The following is a 17601-nucleotide window of genomic DNA, read 5'->3' as shown; positions in this document are numbered from 1 at the left end:
ATTGCTATCATCTTCAACAGATTCTATTTCTAGACTTTGAAATCTATTCCCTACTTCAATTGTAAGTTTTTGTCTTAAGTTTTCTTCTTTAATTAATTGCGAGTAGTCAAGGGATGGTTCAGGTTTTTGCTTCTTTAGTTTTTTAAGTTTTACTTTTACATTACATACTACTGGGATTATGGTCACTGTTACAGTCTGCATCTGGATATGTTTTGCATTGAGTCACTGAGTTTCTAAATCTTTGCTTTATAGTAATAAAGTCAATTTGAGCATTACCAAGGTAAATACGTAAGGGTACTTTAACAATAAAAAAAGATATTCAAAGGTCACCTGGTTACACACCCAAAAATGATAAAATCATAGCAACACACTCAAAACGCTAGAGGGACTCAGCAGGCCAGGCAGCATCTTTGGAAAAAAGTACTGTCGACGTTTCCAACATTTTGTGTGTGTTGCTTGGATTTCCAGCATCTGAAGATTTTCTCTTGTTTATGATAAAAGCATATTAAGAGTTAGGAAAGATGCAGGGAGGACTGTGGAGTAGTAGAAGTTTTGAAGAGATCTATCCACTTTATACAACTCTAGGTACCTCATAATAGTTTTTGTATCGATGGCTTATATTTGCCAGTGTTCTTTACCGGACCACTGTATCACAACATAATGCATTGTTAACAAACGAGTTTCTCTACATTCCGAACAGACTCGATGGGCTGAATGGGCTACTGTCCCACTGTCTTATGATGAAGAGCGTTTGCTGGAGGATTCTCCGACAGCTACGACCAAACCACATTGCCTCCCAAGCTCGTTGTAGGATTTTTGGTAGTTCTTTGGATGTTTTCAGTGTATATTTACGGAGCTTGAGACAGCTGCCTTCCACAATCATTATCTCACTGTCCCGGTCTGGCGTGGGGCCCAGGAGTGAAGCATTTGTTTGGTTCAGCCTAAGGCAGATGACCGCTCATTCCCGTTTGCGGTCGGCGATCCAGTCGACTCTGAGCTGCCCATGCGCAACACATCAGTCCAAGATCGGTACGTCGTTATAGAGTGGCTGCAAAGTCGTTTTGCATTATGGGTTTACAGTCCACCATTGGTATATTTCTATAAGGTAGTAGGCTAGACTTCAAACTGCTTTTGTCCAGGGATTTTGACAACCTGCATACAATATTGCAAATCACTATTTTGAAATTTGTAAAGGGCTCGCAGCTCTAAAGAAATTTTCAATCAAATAACTCACAGCAATTTGAAACCACGTAAAGATTGTCAGCGGTGTCTAGAACTACGCAGCTACGGAAATGACCCATGCGGACGTGAAGCTAAGAGGGCGGTGGAGAGAGTGCGGTGAGTAAATGGGGGTTATGAGCACCCGGGTTAATTTAACCACTAGAGGCCAGGCGAAACTGCAGTGCATCTTTAAATTGGACTGCCAACCGCCATAAAAAGACAGAAGAAAAAGAAGTAACTGTGGTTTCTAGAACAAAAACCGCACATTGTTCCGGATTCCCAGGGGAAAGCCTCTTGGAGGCCGATTATTGTGATAGGAGAATGAACAGGCAAGGGATTGCTTTATCAGTTATCAGTGTTTATTTTTTTGGTTCATCATGCTGGTTTAAAGCGTCTACTCTAATAAAAAAACTATTTAGTCTTTTTTTGTCTGAATTCGATAGTTTTTAACGAAAAAATGTTTTCATACGATTTCCAATTTTATAATCTCAAAATTTGTAAATTGTTTTTGGAAAAATTGGGATTGGATTTTTTTTATCAAATTTACGTTTGTGTAACAGTTTATGATTTTCTAAGAAATGTCGGCGTTTTTAGTGAAAGGGAGAACATTAGGAGGATAAATCGCTAACAAGAGAACATCTGCAGATGCTGGAATTCCGAGCAACACCCACGAAATGCTGGAGGAAATCAGCAGGCCAGGCAGCATCCATAGAAAAAAAGTAGTCGACGTTTAGGGCTGAAACCCTGGGGCAGATAAAATCGCTGTACGTCAGTTAGTTTCATGTTCCTATCCCTGGGATAACGCTGCAATGAAATATCAAGCTAATTATGGGATACTCAACCTACAGTTTCTAAATTACGAAGCAAATATCTTAGCTGAAGAATGAAATTGAAATAGATTTGGTATGAATCATTAGAGAGGCATACCAAGGATTGCTGTGATTTTTTTGGACACGACTGAGAAGTGCTCAGTTCTGTTTGCCTCACTACAGGAAGGATATGGAAACCATAGAAAGGGTGCAGAGGAGATTTACGAGGATGTTGTCTGGATTGGGGAGCATGCCTTATGAAAACAGGTTGAGTGAACTCGGCCTTTTCTCCTTGGAGCGACGGAGGATGAGAGGTGACCTGATAGAGGTGTATAAGATGATAAGAGGCATTGATCATGTGGATAGACAGAGGCTTTTTCCCAGGGCTGAAATGGCTGCCACAAGAGGGCACAGGTTTAAGGTGCTTGGGAGTAGGTACAGAGGAGATGTCAGGGGTAAGTTTTTTTGCGCAGAAAGTGATGAGTGTGTGGAATGGGCTGCCGGCAACGGCGGTGGAGGCGGATACGATAGGGTCTTTTAAGAGACTTTTGGATAGGTACATGGAGCTTAGAAAAATAGAAGGCCATGGGTAAGCCTAGTAATTTCTAAGGTAGGGACATGTTCGATAGGACTGTGGGCCGAAGGGCTTGTATTGTGCTGTAGGTTTTCTATGTTTCTAACTAATCCTTATTTAAGTTTCTTATTTAAATGGACCAACTCAACTCACAAGCTTTAGCTTCAACTGTTTTGCAAGTTTCTGTAACTTTATTATTAAAACAGTAAGTGCTGAAAATACTCAGCAGGCCAAACTGCATCTGTGAGAGGAGCAGTAGAGTTAATGTTTCAGATTGAAGACCTTTGTCAGACAAGTGAAGCTTGCTGAGCTGCAGGAAGGATGGGGAAAGGATGCTGCCTGAGGTCTGGATTTTTTCCAGCTTCGTAAGTATTGAGTGAATGGAAGCAGTTGGATTGGGAAAACATAGTAAATCAAATCAATGTAGGAATTGTGAAATGTAGAGCAGGTCAGGCTAGGCATGTTCTATACTCCCAGAGGGGAAAGGGAAGAAAAAACAAAAGTGAACAGAACCTATATCGTAGTTGGACAACTGATACAGAGAAATGAAGTCACCTGAGGTTCAAAGGTATATTCCTTCACAACCATCCATGAAAACAGAGGAGTGCCCCCAAAGAATGAATGACAGTTAAATGTTAGAACCCCAAAGTCCCCCCCCAGCTCCCCTCTCTCCTGCGCATAAGTGGCAGCAAGCAATGATTCTCCCTCCCCCCCCACCAGCAAAAAAAAGCATCAGCACCCACCGCTGAGCAACAGCAAAGACACAGACTTGCAGTACCCCAAAGACTACTCGTTCACCCGGTATTCGACACACCGCAGGCTCTCTCTCCCTCCCTAATAAGGAAGAAAGGGATGTCTCTGTTTTACAGCGAGTTCTCAGTATTCAAGGGCTCAATATTGAATTCTGCAACCCCGGTATTAGCTCTTTCCTACTTCCCACCTGCATGCTGCCCATCAGGAGTGTGGTGCCAATTCCAATTTGAGAGGTGATCATGTCTAACATGCCTTCTCCAGCACTTCACTTGATCTCTCCAACGTCAACCTGCTTTAACAGATGGCACTGTATGGACAGGAGACCCTCTAACTGTGTATCAGAATGACTGAAGCCGGTGTGAAGAGGCTACAGATATTAGAAGCTGGAGCAATAAGTTTGCAAGAACTCCGTGGCTCAACTGTGCCTTTCTCCCACACGTACTGCTTGACTTGCTGAGTTCTTCCAGTAGATTGTTTGCTTCTTCGAAGAGCTCCCTGGCCACCTACTTCATCCTGCTTTCTGGAACTCATTTGGAACTGAATTGGCCTGCAGTCTAGGTTGCATATTCGACCCTGGCAGCAGCATTTATCTCTGTTGTTTAGATTCTCTTTTTCCATTTCCCTAACATCCTTGTGTCTGCCCCTGCCTCAGATCTTACCAAGTACATAATTACTCAACCAGCAAACTGCCATTCTCGAAAGCTCCTTTCTAGAAAGCTCTACAGGGCTATTGAAACAAAAACTTCATGCCATTTTTAAAGTTTTCTCCCCAGGCAGTTAATCTGAACAACCATTCTAGTTAGCACTCACCACCCCCTCTATCTATTATCCCCGTACCTTAAACATTGCACTGTAAACATTTTAAACCACTTTTTATGAAACTGTTTACATTATAAATACATGCTGGTGTTTATTTATATATGCACATTTTGTTTAATATCTGTTCCTTAACCACTTTTTAAACTTATTTATATATAATTCTATATTTTTATATAATTCTTTGTTCTTGTTAAATGTAGTTTTTTGTTGCATGCTGCACCTTAAACAACACATCACAGCAAATTCCTAATGTATATAAATGCTTACGGCTAATAAATTGTTACTTGATCTCTTCTCTCACTGAAACTGTTTGCCCATGGTGTTGCATCAGAATAGCTGAGTTGAGCCTAGTTGCCTAGTCACTGTGTACTTCAATAGGTTCAATAGGTACATTTAACATTAGAGAAATGTATACAATATACATCCTGAAATTCTTTTTCTTCGCAAACGTCCACAAAAACAGAGGAGTTTTCCCAAAGAATGAATGACATTAAATGTTAGAACCCCAGCTCCCCCTCCTCCAGCTACCCCTCCCCCCCAACGCCCCCTCCCATAGCAGCAAGGCAACAAACTCCCCCCCCACCCCCACCAGCAAATAGCATCAGCACCCTCCACCGAGCACTCAAGTGTACAGCAAAGCATCAATAAAGACACAGACTTGCAGTACCCCAAAACTACTCATTCACCTGGTGATTGGACACACCACAGGCTCTCTCTCTCCCTAATAAGGGATAAAAGGATGTCTCCATTTCACAGCGAGAGGGGAGACATAACAAACAACTTGCTGATTTATGATGTACATGAAGTCAGCTTAAATTCTACTGCTGCATGATAAATTACACAGTACCTTATACTTGATCAAAAGATGCCTTGCTTACTAAATAATCGTCCCCTGTTTCACTTTGCCTCTGCCCTCACTTCTTCAGCTTACTGCAGCACAATGACTCAAGGTCTATCCACTTTCTTTAAGTATCCCCAAATCTGACTGTAACACAAACAAAATGCTGGAGGTCAGTTGATGTTTCGGACTGAGATCCTTAACTATATCTTCAGCTTTGAAGGCCTGCAATTCCTTTCCAGAACTTCCACGTCTTTCTTCCTATCCTTTAAAGTGCTGCTTTTATGTATAACTGTATACTTGCTTTTCCATCCTAAATTAGCTCTGCATTAGCTGGTTTTTTTTGTGACAGTACTCCTACGAAGTGTAGTTTTGTATACTAATGTGTTGGAAATTGATAATATTTTGGTAGTGGTTTAATTTGGTGAATGACAGTTTGATACCTGCATCTCAACTTTGCAAAGCTGCTGACTAGAAGTTTTAAACAAAAGAGATCCTGCAGATGCTGGAGATCTTGAGTGTCACAGACAAAATGCTGGAGGAACTCAGCAAGTCAGGCAGGATCTCTGGAGGGGAATAAACAGTTGTGTTTCAGGCTGGTTTCTTCATCAGAACTGGGAAGGAAATGGGCTGAGTCAGAACGAGGAGGTGCGGGGAGAAGAAGGAGTACAAGCTAGGTGATAGGCAAGGGCAGATGTTATGACAGCTGAGTGATAGGGTGAGGGCAGAGGGTTTCCCTTCCACTGCCATCTCACATATCCAACTATTTCAAAGAACAGGTTTTTCCTTCGTCACCATCAATGCTGCCCTCAGCGACATCTCTTCCATTTCTGCACATCCACTCTCTCCCCATCTTCCCAACTCAATAACAGAGATAGGGTTCCCTGGCCCTTATCATGAGCTTCTGTATCCAGCACATCATTCTCTGTAACTTAGGTCATCTGCAACGGGACTCTACCACTAAGCACGTCTTTGCGCAGGGATCACCTTCTTGGTGATTCTCCATCCCCACCGATCAATGCAAACGGGACGAATGCTACACCTGCCCCTACACTTCATCCCTCACCACCATTCAGGGCTTCAGACATCCTTCCAGGTGAGGCGACACTCCACCTGCGATCCTGTCAGGATCATCTACTGTATCCAGTGCTCTCAGTGTGGCCTCCTCTGCGCCGGTGCGACCTGATAGAGATGGGATAATCACTTTGTCAAGCACCTTCACTCCATCTGCTGTGAAGAGCAGGATTTCCCAGTAGCCACTATTTAAATACGACTTCCCATTTTCCTTCTGTCATGTCTATCCAACGCCGCCTCTCCTGTCATGATGAGGCCACAGTTGGCTTGGGGTAACAACATCTCATATTCTGTCTGGGTAGTCTGATGGCATGAACATTAACTTCTGGTAATTTCTCCCCTCCACTTCTCTTTTTTTATCATTCCCTATTCTGATTTCCCTCTCATCCCTTCTCTTCTCCTCACTTGCCCATCACCTTCCTTTGGTACCCCTTCTCCTTCCCTTTCTTCCATGTTTCTCTGTCCTGTCCTATCAGATTCCTTCTTCTTCAGCCCTTTACCTCTTTCACCTATCATCGCTTAGCTTCTTACTTCATTCCTACCTTCCCTTTCACCTGGCTTCACTTATCACCTGCCAATTGGTACTCCTCTCCCCCCACCTTCTTATTTTGTCTTCGTCCCTCTTCCTTTCCAGTCGTGATGAGGGGTATTGGCCAGAAATGTCAACTTTTTGTTCCCCTTCATAGATGCTGCTTGATTTTGTGCATTACCTCCAGCATTTTGTATGTGTTGACTTGGAAATTTGTTTATAAATGAAGTTGTGAAAAACCTTGAAATGAGCTACAGGCTAGAATCTTCATGTAAGTGCTTGCATAGTTTACATGTATTTAAAAAAAATGAATTTTCAAAATTGAGTTATTGTTATATGTACCAGTACACATATCCACAGGTGCAAAGAAGAACTTCACTTGAAGTAGTATCACAGCAGATAGCATCATACAAGCAGCATTCACAAGAAAAGCAAAAATTAAACGCACACTTAAACAATATTTGCAAGCAGAAAGCGGCTGAAGAGAAACAGCTGTACTTCAAGCTGATGGTGTGGGACTGGGGGCTTCCGTATCTCTTGCCCGATTGCAGCTGTGAACAGATGGCGTGACTGAGATGGTGGGAATCTTTGATGATTGCTGTTGCCTTTTGGAGGCAGTGGTTCCTGTAGATACTCCCAATGGTGAGGAGGGATGTGCCTGCGATCTACTGATCAGAGTCCACTACTTTCCGCATCTTCTTGCACTCCTGCGCGTTCAGGTTGCCGTAGCAGACCATAATGTAGTCAGTCAGGATACTTTCAGAAATCTGTGGCACTATTGTCTCCATCATCTGTATCCCAACATGAGGAGGCAGCTGAGAGGATCCCAATGGCCTGCACACTCTTACATCACTGTCCTCTGTTGGCTTGAGAAAGCAACAGAACTAGAAACATTCAGCTGTTTTAGTTGTAGACAAATTCCTATTGGGTACATAAAGAGAAGATTCAGTAGCTACTATTTAAATATGACTTCCCATTTTCTTTCTGGCATACTTGTCCAAGGCCGCCTCTCCTGTCTTGATGAGGCCACAGTTAGCTTGTGTCCTTTTAGTCATCAGTACTGTTTACTACTAAGCCATTTGTTGATTTTTGTTTTAATTTCCGGCTATCTGTTAGTCAGATATTTGGCAGCCCCCTTGTTTATGCTAGTTAAGATTTTTAATGGATTTTAAAGATTTTTTTTATTAAGTTCTTTTTAAACCAGAAATTTTATTTGCAAATCACTTAACTATATTAAGGGATTGATTAAGCTATTTCAGACATCCCACCCTGCAAAAACTCATTTCAGGGAGGTAGCACCATCAATTTGCGGGAGACTCCCGGAACTTCCTGGAGAGGTGGGATGTCTGCAATAGAGTAGCTCCTTAGCAGCTAGCCAGCTAGTTTAAGTAACGTTAGCTATGCTAATGAACGAATGACACCGGTTAAACTCACCTCAACATTTCTTTTACGGTCATTTAACTTATCATGGGCAATAGAAAGTCACTGTTGCAAACAGTGCAGTGAGCAATACTGTCATTATTTTTGACCCCTATTAGGCAGGGGTATACTTTAGTGAAGTCTGGGGTGAAGAACGTTTTATATTTTCTTTTTTTGGAACACTCTGCCATGGCGTGCTCTCTCTCTCTCGTGTGCATGCACTCTCTCTCGCTCTTGCGCACTCTCTCACTTGCTCTCAAAGAAATCGATTTCCAGGATATTGTATATAATTTGCGGGCATCAGGGAGCTGCTACCAATATGCGGGAGACTCCTGGAACTTCCGGGAGAGGTAGGATGTCTGCTATTTTGTTTTGCACATCGAGGAAATCTTTCCCTTTGAAGTTGTAATGTAAACTGTTGCACAAGATGGCGCAGTTGAAAATCGTGATGCTTTGCAGGCAGCTTATAAAACTTCTTAAATATACTTCTGAAATGCTCTCAGTGCAGTCTGTAATTTCCATTTAAGTAACATAGTTTTGAACCATCTTAACAAACTGGCGATTTTACAATCTTCCAAAGGACTCGGTGGACTTAACTCTAAGGAGAGCAGGTATGACACCTTTAGGCAGACGAAGGTACATAACCATGGCTATAAGGGAGGAGAGGAGGACTCCAAGCCAGACTAAATCACGGGGGTTTGAAATTTCCTTTTCCCAGAATCTTGTTGGCAAATGTATAGATGCTGGAGAACAAGACTGAGGATGTAAGGGCAAGTTGGCTGTATTAGAGGGAAATGAGGAATTGCTGTATTATGTGTTTCATGGAGACATGGCTCACTCCAGACTTGCTGGATTCAGTGGTCAGATGTGAGATTTCTCGATACACAGGATGGATCAGACTGCTGATTTGGAGAAGGCAAAAGATCTGTGATTCATAATAAACTCCTTGTGGTGCTTAGATCCAGCGGTTTTAACACACTCTTGTTCCCCTGACATGGAACATCTAATGCTTAAGTGCCAACTGTGCTACTTATCAAGAGAGTTCATTCTGTGATCCTGACTGCAGTTTACGTACTGACAAAGGCCGGTGTTAAGCAGGGACTCAGGGTATTGAGAGCCGCCATCATCAAACAAAAAGATCAGCCTACCCCGATGCCTTTCAAATCATTGTCAGGGATTTCAGTCAGGCTTGTTTGAATAAATCTCATCAATATATCACCTGCAGCACCAGGGGTCCCAACACACTTGACCACTGCTGTACGAAGATAAGGAATGCCTCCTGTCCAATCCCGAGCCTGCATTTTGGGAAATTTGATATCTGACTGTCCTCCTCCCACCTGCATACAGGCCAAGGCTAAAGTGCAAGAATCCAAAAGTAGGAAAAATGAAGAGGTGGTCGCAGGAGGCAGAGGAGTGGCTGTGAGATTGCTTCGAGTTGGTAGACTGGCCCATGTTCAAGCACTGTACAGAGGATCTGAATGAAAACATCATGGTTGTAATGGACTTTATAAAAACAGTCGTAGGTGAGTGTGTCCCCTCAAAATCATTCAGAATCTTCTCCAACCAGAAGCCCTGGGTGGACCATGAGATCCACAATCTGCTGAGGGCCAGATCAGTGGCTTTCAAGTCTAGCGACCAAGTAAAGTACCATAGATCCAGGTACGGTCTCCAGAAAGCCACCTCACGTGCGGTATGGAAATTCCAGACTGAACTTGAGGATGCTTGACAGCTGTAGCAGAGCTTGAATGCCATCCCTTCTGACTAAGAGGAACGTGGTGACCTGCCTTAATGACTATCATCCAGAAACACCTACATCCACCGCGATAAAGTACTTTGAAAGTTTGGTTTCGAGGCGTATCATCTCCTGCCTGAGGAATGACCTGGATCCGCTCCAAATTGCCTACCAGAGCAGCAGGTCAACAGCAGATGCCATCTCATTGGTCCTTCACTCAACCCTGGAACATCTGGGCAGTGAAGATGCCTACATCAAGACACTCTTCCTTGATTACAGCTCGGCATTCAATACTGTCATCCCTTCAAAACTAATCAGCTAACTACAAGACCTTGGCCTCAATGCCTCCGTGTGCAACTGGATCCTCAATTTTTCTCACTTGCGGACTTCAGTTAGTCTGGATTGGTAGCAACATCTCTTCCACAATCTCTATCAGCACAGCCGTGTGCTTAACCCCTACTCAGCTTGCTTTACACTTATGACTGAGAGGCTAAGCACAGCTCCAATGCCATACAGTATTTAAGTTTAAGTTCGTCATTAGCCGAACCAAAGGTGGTGATGAATCAGCATGTTGGAGGGAGATTGAGAATCTGTCTGAGTGGTGCTACAACAACAACCTCTCACTCAACGTCAGCAAGACCAAGGAGCAGGTTATTGATTTCAGGAGGAGGAAACTGGGGGTCCATGAGCCAGTCCTCATCGGGGGGATCTGAGGTGGAGAGAGTCAGCAACTTTCAATTCCTCAATGTTAACATTTCAGAATTGAATTGAATTGACTCTATTTCTTCTATCCTGCACATATGAGGAGTAAAAATCTTTACGTAATGTCTCCATCTGAATGTGCAATGTGCAATTTATAGTACTTTGTAATAAATAGTATGTACAGTAAGGTATCCAACTGAACAGTCAATATAGCTTAGAAATATAGTTGTATCAGCATGAGTTAATCAGTCTGATTGCCTGGTGGAAGAAGCTGTCCCAGAGCCTGTTGGTCCTGGCTTTTATGCTGCGGTACTGTTTCCTGGATGGTATTAGCTGGAACAGTTCAGGGTTGGGGTGACTCGGGTCCCCAATGATCCTTCAGGCCCTTTTTACGCACCTGTTGTAAATGCCCTGAATAGTGGGAAGTTCACATCCAAAGACACGCTGGGCTGTCTGCAGGGTCCTGCGTTTGGGGGAAGTGTAGTTCCCATACCAGGCAGAGTGTCCTCAGAGGATCTGTCCTGGGTCCAGAATGTAAGTGCAATAATGAGGAAAGCATGGCAGTGCTTCCACTTCCTTAGAGGTTTGCGAAGATTCGGCATGTCGTTTAAAACTTGATGTGTAGTGGGGAGTGTATTGACTGGTTGCATCACAGCCTGGTATGGAAATGCCAATGCCTTTGAACAGAAAGGCCTACACAATGTAGTAGATATTGGCCAGCCCATCACAGGTAAAGCCCTGCCGATCATTAAGTCCAATTCCATGGAACACTGTTGCAGGAAAGCAGTATCCATCGTCAAGGACCCACACCAACCTGGACTTGCTCTCTTCTTGCCGCTGCCATCGGGATGAAGGTACAGGAGCCTCAGGACCTGCACCACCAGGTTCAGGAAGTAACCACCCCTCAACCTTCAGGCTCTTGAACCAGAGGAGGTAACTTCATTCATCCCACAACCTATGGACTCTCTCTCAAGGACTCTTCATCTTATGTTCTGGATATTTATTGTTTGTTTATTCTTTTTTCCTTTTTGTTTTTACACAGTTTGTTGTCTTTTGCACATTGGTTGTTTGTCCTGTTGGATGGGGTCTTTCACTGATTCTATTGTGTTTCTTTTGTTTACTATGAATGCCCACATGCAAATGAATCTCAGGGTTGTATATGGTCACATATACGTACTCTGATAATAAATTTACTTTGAAGTACATAATTCCTGCAAGAATGTCATCACATATCGGGATGGGGCTGTAACTCTGTCGCCCTCCTGGCAGATGGCACTGTTGGTCTGCTGTAAATCTGGCGTGGAGTCTGGAGAATTGAGCTATTAATAGCTTGTTTTTTTTTAAAAAGAATCTTTCTGCAGCTCCTGACTTGCCCCTCCCAGGAATTGTAGCTATTTAGCAGGGATAGGAATTTTCCCTCAACCAAATTTTAGGGTGGTGTTCAGCTGAACAGCAGAGATTGTACTGCAGAACACCTAACTGTGTTAATTAGGGAGACTGCTGTATAGAAAGAAGCCTCTATGCATGCCAAAACGGAGAACTTACCATGTATACCATGTATTTACATAGTATCTTAAAGATAATAACATTTTTTAAATTTTTGTGTAATATAGACTTCAGTCTGTGCACATTGTCGGTCTGCTTATCTGTGGAAGGGTGTTAATGTGTTGGATGCAGTTGAAAGGAAGCTAGATAGCTGGAACGGGTAAGCTGCCTTAGGCGGAAAGCTTGGCTCAGCTAGGCTTGTAAGACTGTTGTATAGAAGAGCTTTATTGGGACGTAGAAGATCCTGAGGAGACCTCACAGTGGATTTGACAGGGCTGTTTCCTCTGGAAGAATGCAGGACCAGAGGCTGCCCATTCGAGATAGATGAGGTGAATTTTTTTCTGTCAGTTTGGGTCTTTAGAACCCTCTCTTCCTCGAAGGAGTATGGCAGAAATGGGGCAGCAAGGTAGTGCAACAGTTAATGTAATACCGCTACATCTCCAGCCACACCATTCTCTGTAAGGAGATAGTACATTCTTCTATAACCGTGTGGCTCTTCTCCAGACACTCCAGTTTCCTGCTGCATTCCAATGGTGTCAGGGTCAGCAGGTTAGTGTTCACATGGGTGTAATTGGGTGGCGAGGCCTCGCTGTGCCAGAGGGGTCTGTTACCGTGCTGTATCTCTAATTAAATAAATGGATGGATGGATAGATAGATAGATACACGATAACGAAGGGTGAGAACGTTGAGTTGAAATTGCAATCAGTTCAGCCATGGTCCTATTGGAGAGTACAGCAAGACTGACGGGCTGAGCGGCCTACTCCTGCTCTTAATTTGTATGTTTGTGAGGCTGTGTCTAACAAAGTCTGACTGTTGTTTAAGAACCGGAAAACCAGAAGCCTAAACCCTTGTCCTCCGTTTCATTAAGGAATATCATAAAGGAGAAGAGACATGCTGATGGCTTGGTAGCCAAAAGTGATATGAAGGAAATTTAAACATAAGTGACTGAGAGCAACATCTTTGAGGATTGAGCAGTTAAGGGCCAAGAGCACAGAACAACTTGGGATTAGGAAGAAAATATACAGTCCCATGGCAGATTGCTTATAAGTTACACTTTCTGCAGTGTTACCCAGTTGGAGTTCACGTACATACACAGTTTCCTTTGCAAAGCTGACAACTGCAGGCACCCAGTTTTTTAAAATTTGTGATACAGCACAGTAACCGGCCCTTCCGGCCAATGAACCATACCGCCCAGTTGAACCCATGTGGCCAATTGACCCACTGATCTACACACCTTTGTAATGTGGGAGGAAACCAGAGCACCCGGAGGAAACCCACGTGGTCACGGGGAGAGCGTGCAAGCTCCTTACAGACAGTGGCAGCACATGAACCTGGGTCGCTGGCTCCTTAACAGCACCAGGCCAGTTGCTACGCTACGTAGTTGTGATATTCTGAAAGGAACCAGATCGAAGTGTCTTGTGGGTGGGAAAATCAATCCTACTGTCAGCCTCCAGAAGCAGCTCTGGTGATTTTGATGCATGTTGATTTGACCTCCCCCACGCCTTAGGTACTGTATTACTGTTCTACCTTAGGACAGAGATGAGGAGGAACTGCTTTTCCCAGAGGGTGATGAATCTGTGGAATTCTTTGCCCAATGAAGCACTCAGTAAATATACTTAAGACAAGCTTGGATAGATTTTTACATAGTAGGGGAATTAAGGGTTATGTGGAAAAAGGAGGTAGGTGGAGATGAGTCCATGGTCAGATCAGCCATGATCTTATTGAATAGTGGAGCAGACTCGACGGGCCAGATGGCCGACTCCTGCTCCTATTTCTTATGTTCTTATGAGTCAGGGAAGTTGCTGACTGACATGCTGCCTGAAGTCAGCCTGGACAAACTCACTCAAACTCGATGTTTCCCCAGTCGAGCTGAGCTCGACCCTTAAAGCATGTTTCAGGAAATCTGCTGTTATTCCAGCCCTCTCAAAAACAATCAAAGATCACTTGATTCAATGGCTACAGGCCAGATGTACGCACATCAGACATAATGAAGACTCTTGAAAGGCTGTTCATGTCATTTCTCAAATCCATAACTCAAAATTTTCTAGATGCACTGCAGTTAGCCTACGGAGCTGACAGATCTGTAGATGATGCAATAGACATTGATCTAGTCTTCATGGTGCAGCACCTCAGCTCCCCCGGTATATATGTAAGGATTCTCTTTGTTAACTTCATTTCAGCCTTCAATGCCATCATCCCTGAGTTTCTGCAAGAGACACTCTCCAACCCTAATGTGCAAGGTCTGATGGGCAGGTGGATCATGAACGCCCTCTCTGGTAGGGGACGGTATGTGAGACCAGGCAAGCACACCTCCACATCCTGCCCTGCGCAGCCTGCAGTGGTGTGTTTCCTCCCCTCTCCTATTTTCTCTATACACCAGTGACTGTGTCTCCAGTGATCTAGCTGGTAAACCGGACAAAGTTTGCGAACAACACCGCTGCCATTTGGCTAATCACCAGAGGTGACGAATCCAAGGACCACCAGGAAGTAGGAAAGCTCTTGTGCTGGTGCAATCACAGCAACTTGGAGCTCAATGCCCTCAACACAGTGGAGAAGCACATCGACTTAAGGAGAAATGTGTCTCCTCTCCACCCACTCATCGTCAACAACTCTGCAGTTAGCATCATTTCAACTTTCAGCTTCCTGGGCATCAGTATTTCACAGGAGTGCATGTGAGAGAAACGTATCTCCTTCATTAACCAAACAGCTCGGCAGAGGATGTGTTACTTGTGGCAGTTGGTAAAATTCTATCCTCGTCAGAACACACCGGTGCAATCCTACGCTGCCATCATAGAGAGCATCCTCACATCAGCCAGTGTTGTCTGGTTTGGTGCACCATCCACTCACAATGTACGAAAACTACAATGAACTGTCAGGTCAGCTGAAAAGGTCATTAGCTGCGTCTACCATCACTGCTGGACTTGTCTGTGTCCAGGACAAAGAGGTGGACAGGAAAAATTATTGTGGACAGTACCCACCCTGCAAACAGTCTTTCCTAGTCATTCCTTCTGGAAAGCACAATAGCGCTATTAAAACAAAAACATCACACTATCGTAAAAGTTTCTTCCCCAGCCAGTTAATCTGATCAATCATTCTAGTTAGCCCCCCACCCCCCTCTGTCTATGACCCCTGTCACTATCCTGCACGGTAAACATTTTAAACGACTTTTTGTAATGCTGTTTGTAATTTTATGCATATATTATTCCATACCTGTCCTTTAGTTTCAAACTTATTCTTTATAATTGCTGACTGTTGTTTTTGTTGCATGTTGCGTCCTGACCAACACACTGCAGCGAATACCCAGTACACATAAATGTACAGCACATGGCAAATAAAGTTAAACCAAGCGGTTTGTCTGGTGCTGTTTACATGTTCTTGACCTCAGCTGGCCTGTCAGCATTACGCTCCAAAGTGAGGAAGCTGGAAATTAATTATACACCACTGAGAAAAGGCCAAGAATAAGGGAGCCTTGTGTCTTAAATGTAATGAATGTGCCCTAGTGTTTGAAGAGGGAGTGGGAATTGTAGTTGGCGTGCTCGCTGTAACTGGGAATTGTTGTAAAAGGTGGAAAGAACATTGTCTGCAGGAAGTTTGCTCCATTCCGTTACCGGATATACCCAGAGCAGGAAGGGCCTGTGCAAACATTTCACACTGACGGGAGATTTGAGACTGCCGCTGGAAATTGCCGGCACTTGCGTATTTGTGAAAACTGCGCTGTGTGACTGACACAGGGTTTGGTGAGACAATGCAGGTGGGTTTTAATTTGTTGAACTCTTTGCTGCTCGTTGTTATCCTGTTGCAAGTGTTGAGTGTTTGTTTTAGCAAGCCTTTCACTTCAGGGCACCAATTCCACATGGATAGCAACTTTACTTTCTACACACCATATGGTTTCCTGATAACGAGCAGCAGTGGCAGGCCTGACCTAACATAAGCCATCATGTCGAAAGGCTTAGTGTAGAGTTACTTGGAATGCAGGAGCCGTTCGTTCGAACTATATTAGATCTCATTGAAATATCGAACGGCCGAGATAGAGTGGACCTGGAGAGGACGTGGGAGTCTTGGACCAGAGGGCACAGCCTCAGAATAGACAGACGCACTTTTAGGAATTTCTTTAGTCAGAGGGTGATGAATCTGTGGAATTACTTGCCAGAGACGGCTATGGAGGCTTAGTCATTGGGTATGTTGATAGGTTCTTAATTAGGGTGTCAAAGGTCAAGGGTAGAAAGCAGGAGAATGAGTTGAAAGGGAAATTAAATCAGACGTGATCAAATGACGGGACAGACACTGTGGGCTGAATAGCCTATGACTTAGTTCTTAGTATGAGGGGTACAGATAAGGCGAATGCATGCAGGCTGTTTTGTCTCAGGTTGGGTGATACTATAACTAAAGGTCACGGCATTTAAGGGGAATCTGGGAAGAAACTTCTTCACTCGGAGTGTGGTGCTACTGTGGAACGAGCTGCTGGCCGAAATGGTAGATGAGGGTTCAATTGTAACTAAGAGAAGTTTGGATGGGAAGTGTTTCCAGGGATATGGTTGGGTGCTGGTCGATGTGACTAGGCAGAATATCAGGTCACCATTCACTAGATGGGCCAAAGGGCCTGTTTCTGGGCTGTATTGTTCTATGACTCTATAGATTTGCCAGAATGAAGCTAAGAATCTAATTATGGTTAGAGATAGCAGTCTCCTTTTCCCTAAATGAGGAGGATTTAATTGAAGTTTTCATGGTATTGAAGGGAATTGAGAGAGTAGATAGAAGTATATTTGGCTGAATAGTAAGTTAACGATAAGAGGGTATAATGCAAGTACTGGAGCTGTGTCTCTCGGGAAGGTGTCAGGGAGCTTTTCTAGTGAGCTGTGTTGTGCAGTGGGCTGCTATTGATGCCTGTCCAGCTGTAAGGCTGGGTGATCCAGAGCGAGTGTAAAGATCCCCTGAGACCCAGGTGTAGGGGGCATTCGATTGTGGTAGTGGAGAAGTGCAAGGTATAAGCTGAAGAAGAACTTGCAGTGGGAAGAGGGAAGATCTGTTCCAGGTAGAGCGGCAGTAAAAATTGACAGGTAGCTCCATGAGGGAACAATTAAACTGTTTCAGGAGATATTTCAAACACAACATAAGGGTACTGTAGCCAGAGCTGTGTGGTCGACACAGGAAAGAGAACTCAAATGGTAAATGCTTCACTCGAGAAGGCTAAATGTAATAATTTGAGAAGGTAGGTGAGATGGGTAAGAAGAGAAGGTGAAAGGAGTGCAGTTAATATAAACTCTGTCAGATTTCTACAGATGTTACCATTCATTTCAAGAGGTCTTGAATACAAGAGCAGGGATGTGATAGAACATAGAACATAGAATAGTACAGCACAGTACAGGCCCTTCGGCCCACAATGTTGTGCCGACCCTCAAACCCTGCCTCCCTTATAAGCCCCCACCTTAAATTCCTCCATATTCCTGTCTAGTAGTCTCTTAAACTTCACTAGTGTGTCTCCTCCATCACTGACTCAGGCAGTGCATTCCATGCACCCACCAATCACTCTCCGAGTAAAAAACCTTCCTCTAATATCACCCTTGAACTTCCCATCCCTTAAAGCCA

The 17601-nt window shown here is 43.8% G+C and overlaps 1 protein-coding gene across 2 annotated transcripts in view; it reads left to right on the top strand.

Annotated features, from left to right (window-relative positions):
- The first annotated feature begins 1302 nt into the window (after window positions 1–1302).
- The window catches only part of tradd (tnfrsf1a-associated via death domain), a 60095-nt gene continuing 43796 nt past the window's right edge, over window positions 1303–17601 (top strand). Inside the window, exon 1 of one of the 2 annotated variants that reach the window (XM_063066719.1) lies at window positions 1303–1338. The gene's annotated coding sequence lies outside the window, so the exon portion shown is untranslated. Of the gene's footprint in view, window positions 1339–14432; window positions 15767–17601 lie in introns of those variants that run through there. The other variant, XM_063066718.1, reaches the window with a different exon arrangement.

The sequence above is a fragment of the Mobula hypostoma genome, chromosome 14 (genome assembly GCF_963921235.1).
Source record: "Mobula hypostoma chromosome 14, sMobHyp1.1, whole genome shotgun sequence".
In the NCBI taxonomy this organism is placed as follows: domain Eukaryota; kingdom Metazoa; phylum Chordata; class Chondrichthyes; order Myliobatiformes; family Myliobatidae; genus Mobula; species Mobula hypostoma.
The sequence above is the reverse complement of the archived record's forward strand: the minus strand, read 5'-3'. Positions and strand labels throughout refer to the sequence as shown.